This window comes from Macaca mulatta, chromosome 12 (assembly GCF_049350105.2).
Source record: "Macaca mulatta isolate MMU2019108-1 chromosome 12, T2T-MMU8v2.0, whole genome shotgun sequence".
In the NCBI taxonomy this organism is placed as follows: Eukaryota; Metazoa; Chordata; class Mammalia; order Primates; family Cercopithecidae; genus Macaca; species Macaca mulatta.
Genome location: NC_133417.1, coordinates 63,280,845 through 63,290,988, shown reverse-complemented (window position 1 = coordinate 63,290,988; position 10,144 = coordinate 63,280,845). Strand labels below are relative to the sequence as shown.

Genomic DNA, 10,144 nt, shown 5'->3' with positions numbered 1-10,144 from the left:
ACAAATTGTCTACTAGAAAGCTTCCAGTGATCACAACACTGTGACTTTGTCTCAGGAAAGTGTCTTCAGATATCCAGAGGGGAAAGAACATCATCCAAAGATGTGGTGGAAACTTCAGTTAACACAGAGATGAAGCCTTAAGAGCATGGAATATATCTACATACTGGGAAACAGGGTGACGCTGTGGCTGGCTAGTTATAAAGGATCACAGTTTATCGCTATGGATCACTTCTCCCTGCAAAACAAACTGTGCCTTAATTATTACTTATTTAAAATTATATTTTTATGGAGCTATGCAGTACCTGACACAGAAAAATAATCATATAAGGAAGCATTTATTTGAGGTTTAATATAAAATCATACAAATAAAATGTGTGTAAACCCAAATCCACATTGAGTCATAACATAAATAGCAAAGGACAAAGTAAAAACAAAGAACATGAATTGGCAGCTATATACAGTTGGACACAATTGTGTCTTGTACACTAGAAAGTGTTTTACAAAATAATCATCTGAGATCAACAAAAGACCAATCTTCAATGTCATCCTGCAAGATGGGTTATTTTAGCATCTCCTCCTGTTTTCTCCAATGTCCTCCTTTAGTATGACTGATAACTGTTTTGGTGATTGCCACCCCCTGGAGATGCCTTGCGATAAATGCTCTTTTGGCCACTATAGTCTGCATACACCTGTGCATAGTCATGGTTCCTGTAGTTATACCCAGCATGATCATATCTGCCATAGCCACTACAGTTTTGATCACCCCATAGGCACTATTGTAATTCCCATATCCAAGATCATAGTAGTCACTAGATCATTGATTCCAGTTATGTCCTGACCTTGGTCACGACCCCCTAGGGCCCCCTCATTCACTGGTTGCAGCACCTGTTCTTCCTTTTTGTTTTGGTGTTGCAGCTTCCATACCTCTTTGGGTTGTGCACCTTTGATTTCACACTTCCCAGAACCAATTTGATAATAATCTGCTGTCTAACCAATTCTTTACTGGCTCTTCATCTGTATATGTGAGAAAACAAAATCTTCTTCTTTATTTGTTTTTGTATCCATGGGAATTTCAATATTTTCAAACTTCACAAAGCATCCAATATATTCTTTAATTTGTTTTACAGAAGTATCTGGGCTCAATCCACCTGAAAAACTATTTTGGCAGGATTTTTCCCTTTTTTTAACATTATTGTACTTTAAGTGCTAGGGTACATGTGCACAACGTGCAGGTTTGTTACATATGTATACATGTACCATGTAGGTGTGCTGCACACATTAACTCATCATTTACATTAGATATATCACCTAATGCTATCCCTCCCCCCTCCCCCGACCCTATGACAGGCCCCAGTGTGTGATGTTCCCCTTCCTGTGTCGAAGTATTTTCATTGTTCAATTCCCAGCTATGAGTGAGAACATGTGGTGTTTGGTTTTCTGTCCTTGCGATAGTTTGCTGAGAATTATGGTTACCAGCTTCATCCATGTCCCTACAAAGGACATGAACTCATCCTTTTTTATGGCTGCATAGTATTCCATGGTGCATATGTGCCACATTTTCTTAATCCAGTCTCTCACTGATGGACATTTGGGTTGGTTCCAAGTCTTTGCTATTGTGAATAGTGCCACAATAACATACGTGTGCATGTGTCTTTATAGCAGCATGATTTATAATCCTTTGGGTACATACCCAGTAATGGGATGGCTGGGTCAAATGATATTTCTTGTTCTAGATCCTTGAGGAATCACCACACTGTCTTCCACAATGGTTGAACTAGTTTACAGTCCTACCAACAGTGTAAAAGTGTTCCTATTTCTCCATATCCTCTCCAGCACCTGTTTTTTCCTGACTTTTTAATGATCACCATTCTGATTGGTGTGCGATGGTATCTCATTGTGGTTTTGATTTGCATTTCTCTGATGACCAGTGATGATGCATATTTTTTCATGTGTCTGTTGTCTGCATAAATGTCTTATTTTGAGAAGCATCTGTTCATATCCTTTGCCCACTTTTTGATGGGGTTGTTTGATTTTTTTCTTGTAAATTTGTTTAAGTTCTTTGTAGATTCTGGATATTAGTCCTTTGTCAGATGGGTACATTGCAAAACTTTTCTCCCATTCTGTAGGTTGCTTGTTCACTCTGATGGTAGTTTCTTTGATGTGTACAAGCTCTTTAGTTTAATTAGATCCCATTTGTCAATTTTGGCTTTTGTTGCCATTGCTTTTGGTGTTTTAGACATGAAGTTCTTGCCCATGCCTATGTCCTGAATGGTATTGCCTAGGTTTTCTTCTAGGGTTTTTATGGTTTTAGGTCTAACATTTAAGTCTTTAATCCATCTTGCATTAATTTTTGTATAAGGTGTAAGGAAGGGATCCAGTTTCGGCTTTCTACATATGGCTAGCCAGTTTTCCCAGTACCATTTATTAAACAGGGAATCCTTTCCCCATTTCTTGTTTTTGTCAGGTTTGTCAAAGATCAGATGGTTTTAGATGTGTGGTATTATTTTTGAGGGCTCTGTTCTGTTCCATTGACCTACATGTCTGTTTTGGTACCAGTACCATGCTGTTTTGGTTACTGTAGCCTTGTAGTATAGTTTGAAGTCAGGTAGCGTGATGCCTCCAGCTATGTTCTTTTGGCTTAGGATTGTCTTGGCAATGTGGGGTGTTTTTTGGTTGCATATGAACTTTAAAGGAGTTTTTTCCAATTCTGTGAAGAAAGTCATTGGTAGCTTGATGGGGATGGCATTGAATCTATAAATTACCTTGGGCAGTATGGCCATTTTCACTATATTGATTCTTCCTATTCATGAGCATGGAATGTTCTTCCACTTGTTTGTGTCCTCTTTTATTTTGTTGAGCAGTGGTTTGTAGTTTTCCTTGAAGAGGTCCTGCACATCCCTTGAAAGTTGGATTCCTAGGTATTTTTTCTATTTGAAGCAATTTTGAATGGGAGTTCACTCATGATTTGGCTCTCTGTTTGTCTCTTATTAGTGTATAGGAATGTCTGTGATTTTTTCCACATTGATTTTGTATCCTGAGACTGTGCTGAAGTTGCTTATCAACTTAAGGAGATTTTGGGCTGAGACGATGGGGTTTTCTAAATATATAATCATGTCATCTGCAAACAGGGACAATTTGACTTCCTCTTTTCCTAATTGAATACCCTTTATTTCTTTCTCCTGCCTGACTGCCCTGGCCAGAGCTTCCAACACTGTGTTGAATAGGAGCGGTAAGAGAGGGCATCCCTGTCTTGTGGCAGTTTTCAAAGGGAATGCTTCCTGTTTTTGCCCATTCAGTATGATATTGGCTGTGGGTTTTTCATAAATAGCTCTTATTATTTTGAGATACGTCCCATTAATACCTAACTTATTGAGAGTTTTCAGCATGAAGGGTTGTCTTTGGTTCTGTTTATGTAATGGATTACGTTTATTGATTTGTATATGTTGAACCAGTCTTGCATCCCAGGGATGAAGCCCACTTGATCATGGTGGATAAGCTTTGTGATGTGCTGCTGGATTTGGTTTGCCAGTATTTTATTGAGAATTTTTGCATCAATATTCGTCAGGGATATTGGTCTAAATTTCTCTTTTTTTGTGTGTGTCTCTGCCAGGCTTTGGTATCAGGATGATGCTGGCCTCATAAAATGAATTAGGGAGGATTCCCTCTTTTTCTATCGAGTGGAATAGTTTCAGAAGGAAGGGTACCAGCTCCTCCTTGTACCTCTGGTAGAATTTGACTGTGAATCCGTCTGGTCATGGACTTTTTTTGGTTGGTAGGCTATTAATTATTGCCTCAATTTCAGAGCCTGTTATTGGCCTATTCAGAGATTTAACTTCTTCCTGGTTTAGACTTGGGAGGGTGTATGTGTCCAGGCATTTATGCATATCTTCTAGATTTTCTAGTTTATTTGCATAGAGGTGTTTATAGTATTCTCTGATGGTAGTTTATATTTCTGTGGATCAGTGGTGATAACCCCTTTATCATTTTTATTATGTCTATTTGATTCTCCTCTCTTTTCTTCTTTATTAGTCTTGCTAGTGGTCTATCAATTTTGTTGATCTTTTCAAAAAACCAGCTCCTGGATTCATTGATTTTTTGAAAGGTTTTTTTGTGTCTCTATCTCCTTCAGTTCTGCTCTGATCTTAGTTATTTCTTGCCTTCTGCTAGCTTTTGAATGTGTTTGCTCTTGCTTTTCTAGTGCTTTTAATTGTGATGTTAGGGTGTCAATTTTAGATCTTTCCTACTTTATCTTGTGGGAATTTAGTGCTATAAATTTCCCTCTACACACTGCTTTAAATGTGTCCCAGAGATTCTGGTATGTTGTATCTTTGTTCTCATTGGTTTCAAAGAACATCTTTATTTCTGCCTTCATTTCATTATGTACCCAGTAGTCATTTAGGAGCAGGTTGTTCAGTTTCCATAGAGTTGAGTGGTTTTGAGGGAGTTTCTAATCCTGAGTTCTAGTTTGATTGCACTGTGGTCTGAGAGACAGTTTGTTATAATTTCTGTTCTTGTACATTTGCTGAGGAGTGCTTTACTTCCAACTATGTGGTCAATTTTGGAATGAGTGTGATGTGGTGCTAAGAAGAATGTATATTCTGTTGATTTGGGGTGGAGAGTTCTGTAGATGTCTATTAGGTCTGCTTGGTGTGAAGCTGAGTTCAATTCCTGGATATCCTTGTTAACTTCTGTCTCGTTGATCTGTCTAATGTTGACAGTGAGGTGTTAAAGCCTCCCATTATTATTGTGTGGGAGTCTAAGTCTCTTTGTAGGTCTCTAAGGACTTGCTTTATGAATCTGGGTGCTCCTGTATTGGGTGCATATATATTTAGTATAGTTAGCTCTTCTTGTTGAATTGATCCCTTTACCATTATGTGATGGCCTTCTTTGTCTCTTTTGATCTTTGTTGGTTTAACGTCTGTTTTATCACAGACTAGGATTGCAACCCCTGCTTTTTTTGTTTTGCATTTGTTTGGCAGATCTTCCTCCATCCCTTTATTTTGAGCTTATGTGTGTCTCTGCATGTGAGATGGGTCTCCTGAATGTGGCACACTGATGGGTCTTGATTCTTTATCCAATTTGCCAGTCTGTGTCTTTTAATTGGAGCATTTAGCGCATTTACATTTAAGGTTAATATTGTTGTGTGAATTTGATCCTGTCATTATGATGTTAGCTGGTCATTTTGCTCATTAGTTGATGCAGTTTCTTCTTAGCATTGATGATCTTTACAATTTGGCATGTTTTTGCAGTGGGTGGTAACGGTTGTTCCTTTCCATGTTTAGTGCTTCCTTCAGGAGCTCTTTTTTTTTTTTTTTTTTTTTGAGACGGAGTCTCGCTCTGGCACCCAGGCTGGAGTGCAGTGGCCGGATTTCAGCTCACTGCAAGCTCCGCCTCCTGGGTTCACGCCATTCTCCTGCCTCAGCCTCCGGAGTAGCTGGGACTACAGGCGCCCGCCACCTCGCCCGGCTAGTTTTTTGTATTTTTTTAGTAGAGACGGGGTTTTACCATGTTAGCTAGGATGGTCTTGATCTTGTGACCTCGTGATCCGCCTGTCTCGGCCTCCCAAAGTGCTGGGATTACAGGCAGGAGCTCTTGTAAGGCAGGCCTGGTGGTGACAAAATCTCTCAGCATTTGCTTATCTATAAAGGATTTTATTTCTCCTTCACTTATGAAGCTTAGTTTGGCTGGATATGAAATTCTGGGTGGAAAATACTTTTCTTCAAGGATGTTGAATATTGGCCCCCACTCTCTTCTGGCTTGTAGAGTTTCTGTCGAGAGATCCACTCTTAGTCTGATAGGCTTCCCTTTGTGGGTAACCTGACCTTTTTCTGTCTGCCCTTAACATTTTTTCAACTTTGGTGAATCTGACAATTATGTGTCTTGGAGTTGCTCTTCTCAAGGAGTATCTTTGTGGCATGCTCTGTATTTCCTGAATTTGAATGTTGGCCCACCTTGCCAGATTGGGGAAATTCTCCTGGATAGTATCCTGAAAAGTGTTTTCCAAGTTGGTTCCATTTTCCCTGTCACTTTCAGGTATACCAATCAGATGTAAATTTGGTCTTTTCACATAGTCCCATATTTCTTGGAGGCTTTGTTTGTGTCCTTTTACTCTTTTTTCTCTAAACTTCTCTTCTCGCTTCATTTCATTCATTTGATCTTCAATCGCTGATACCCTTTCTTCCAGTTGATCAAATTCGCTACTGAAGCTTGTGCATTCATCACATAGTTCTTGTGCCATGATTTTCAGCTCCATCAGGTAATTTAAGGACTTCTCTATACTGGTTATTCTAGTTATCCTTCTATCTAATCTTTTTTCAAGGTTTTTAGCTTCTTTGCAATGGGTTCAAACATCCTCCTTTAGCTCAGAGAAGTTTGATTGTCTGAAGCCTTCTTCTCTCAACTTGTCAAAGTCATTCTCCGTCCTGCTTTGTTCCATTGCTGGTGAGGAGCTGTGTTCCTTTGGAGGGGGAGAGGTGCTCTGACTTTTAGAATTTTCAGCTTTTCTGCTCTGGTTTCTCCCCATTTTTGTGGTTTTATCTACCTTTGGTCTTTGTTGATGGTGATGTACAGATGACGTTTTGGTGTGGATGTCCTTTCTGTTTGTTAGTCTTCCTTCTAACAGTCAGGACCCTCAGCTGCAGGTCTGTTGGAGTTTGCTGGAGGTCTACTCCAGACCCTGTTTGCCTGGGTATCACCAGCGGAGGCTGTAGAACAGTGCATATTGCAGAACAGCAAATGTTGCTGCCTGATCCTTCCTCTGGAAGCTTCATCTCAGAGGGCCACCCGGCCATGTGAGGTGTCAGTCGGTCCCTATCGGGGCTCCTCAGACAGTAGGTGCAGGACAGTGGGTGCAGCCCACTGAGCGAGAGCCGAAGCAGGGTGAGGCATCACCTCACCTGGGAAGCACAAGGGGTCAGGTAATTCCCTTTCCTAGCCAAGGGAAGCTGTGACAGACCTGGAAAATCGGGTCACTCCCCCCAAGTACTGCACTTTTCCAATGGTCTTAGGAAACGGCACACCAGGAGATTATATGCTGCACCTGGCTTGGAGGGTCCCACGCCCACGGAGCCTCACTCATTGCTTGCACAGCAGTCTGAGATGGAACTGCAAGGCAGCAGCAAGGCTGTGGGAGGGGCGCCCGCCATTGCTGAGGCTTGAGTAAGTAAACAAAGCAGCTGGGAAGCTCAAACTGGGTGGAGCCCACCTCAGCTCAAGGACACCTGCCTGCCTCTGTAGACTCCACCTCTGGCGGCAGAGCATAGCTGAACAAAAGGCAGCAGAATTCTGCAGACTTAAATGTCCCTGTCTGACAGCTTCAAAGAGAGTAGTGGTGGTTCCCCCAGCATGGAGATTCTTTCCCTTTTAAAGCTTTGGTCGTCTTGGAGTCTATCAATTTGCCATCCAGTTTGTGTTCTTTCAGTTCCAAAGCATTATCAACACTAGCAGTGTCTCTGAAAAGCACAAATCCAAATCCCTTTATCTCCCAGGGATTGGATCTGTTTTAATTGTGCAGTCTACAACTTCCCCAATTTGAGATAAGTATTCAGTCACATCTTTTTTGCTTTTATCCCAGCTCAAACCTCCAATACACATTTTACTATCATTTTGCTGATTCTTGCTTGCATTGATCTTGGGTCCCTCTATGAATTCTGTTGCTGTATTTGTTCGTGTCCTCCATAGTGGAGGAGTTGTCAGCAGAGAGGTGCTGGCATGCAGTCTGGGTTGCTGCAGTAGTGGTGGCAGAGCAACTATTTCTGTATCTAATGTGGTTAAAAGATTCACCTCCTGGTTCCAGTTTTTCTTTCTAGGAGTGGGACAATTTTTCTTTCTAGTGGGGGGAAAGGCCTACTTTCAAAATATTACAGCTTTCAACTGTATAGATTGTATATTTTCACAAAGGGGATGGTTATCCAGTTTCTAACGAGGGAAATGGGCCTGTAGAGGTAGTTCTGACATCTATCTCCTTTCACACACATACTCCTGATCCCCATAGACTTAAGTGGTCAATGTATTTTTATTGTTTGGCTTAGCTGCCTTTTATTATCTCATATGTTCCTAGCTCTATGTTTAGTGCTTTAGAGTGTTACTAATCTCCAAAACGAGCATACAAACATTACTAATCCTATTTTACAAGTTAAAAAATTGAGAGCCAGACAAATTAAGCAAATTGTTCAAAGCGATAGTTAGTAAGTGGCAAGGCCAGTATCTCTGAAGCACCAAAAGCGATATATACCCTTCCTACTGCTTCTTCACGAGCTAATTCCTGGTTTTATCATGGAAAATTGAGAGTTGACTTCACATTTGGCTGTTTCCTGGTCTTTGTGACATAAAATTCAATTCTAAAAAAAGGTTTTTTAAAACTTCTATGACTCATTCTTAATATAACCTTTCCATAGTAATTAAATTTTCATAGAGCTATTTGATGACTTTTTAAAATTAGGCATCATGATTTTTAATTCTTTGGAAGTCAGTAGAATTATTTTGATGCTTGCTTGTTTCCAAATATTAAAAGCTGAGTAATTTAAGCCTGTGAGCTCAATCAGTTAGAACATGATCTTGGTATTGATCATCATACAATTCTATTGATGTCCCACAGAAAAAACCCAGTCCAAAGCTAAACATAATGCTACTCCTGGCACACATTTGGGTTATTATCTTCTCTAATTATAAAATACAGCATGGAAAGCCAACTGTATTTCTGCTTCTATATCACCCTAAAAAATGGAATAGGGGTGATTTTTATACTTTCTTTCACTCTTCTAAAAGTTGCAATTTTGTTTTCTGTTAGCATGCACATATTGATTCACTCATTTGTTCATTAAAACATGTTTATTGTATACTTTCTAAATGCCAGGCATTATTCTAAGAGATATATGATAAACAAGACAGAAAACATGTTTGCCCCGTAGAGCTTCTATTCTAGTGGGGAAAGACAGACAAGTAACCAAAAAAAAAAAAAGAAAAAAAATAGTGATAATTGTTTGTAAGATGATATAACAGAGTGCTCTGAAAAAAGCAGTTGGGGATTGGGGATGTTATTTTGGGCAGGATTGTCACATATTGTCACATAAGATCTTCTGGTAGATGTGACTTTTGAACCAAGACCTGAACTATGAGAAGGAACTAGCCATTTGGGAACTACTTCCCAAACAAATGCAACAGACTTGGAGGCAGAAATGAACTTGGGAGGTACCAGGAACAGAAAGAAGGTGTTACTAGCATAGTTTTTAAGGCTGGAAGAGGAGGCAGAGGCCAGACCTTGAGGATTTAAAATAAATTTAATTTTTCCATCAGTTTCTTCTGAAATGACATTACTGATATTATTATATTGGCCTTAGAGTTAGTTTTGCCTTCTTGATACTGTTATGCCAGAGAGAAAATCATATCTTATCATAAAATTTTAGAATGGAAAGATGTCTTAGAAATTACCTAGTCCAACCCCTTCATTTTAGAGATATGGCAATTTGAGCCCAGAAAAGTTAAGTGACTTGTAGGAGGTTAATCAGCAAGGCTAGGTAAGCTAGGATTTGAGCCCAGGCTTTAGTATTAAGAGGGTACGATGTTCTTTCCGTAAAACTAATTTAAAAAAAAACACACTCAAGGGATTTTTAAATTTATGGTGTTTTAATGGCTCTCTTATTACCTATTTGATTTTTTTAAAAAAATAAATTACTATAATTTAACCAGTATTTAAATATAGTTGTTTTAGATTTGAACTATGCATATTGTAAAAAAATCATTTGCCAAAGTTTTGTAAGAGCAGAATGATGCAAAAATTGGCTTAGTATCCATCTTTTAATTGCCTTTAATTGTACCACCTGCTGAGATTCTTAACTTGGTGTCTTTATACCTTGGGGGATCCACAAATGGGCTTCAGGGTTCCATTAACCCTTTGAAAAAATGTACAATGTTTTACACACCTGTGATTATCCTCTGAGGAATAGACAACAAGACAGAATTACACAAGCTTAATTTATAGGGGAGTGCATGTGGAGGGCAAAAGAGAGGGAGGAGGAATAGAAGGCAAGAGCCTTGAGACCACAAGGCAGGTCTGGCGTCTGTGAAAGGAGAGAGGGGAAGGAGGATTTGGTCGGAGGCATCAGACTGCAGTATAGTTCTAAGAAAGTCTCATCCAAGCTAATGT

At 39.6% G+C, this 10,144-nt stretch overlaps 1 pseudogene; it reads right to left on the bottom strand.

Annotated features, from left to right (window-relative positions):
• Positions 1-759: 759 nt before the first annotated feature.
• LOC698445 (heterogeneous nuclear ribonucleoprotein D-like pseudogene) lies at positions 760-7,678 on the bottom strand (annotated as a pseudogene).
• Positions 7,679-10,144: the final 2,466 nt, after the last annotated feature.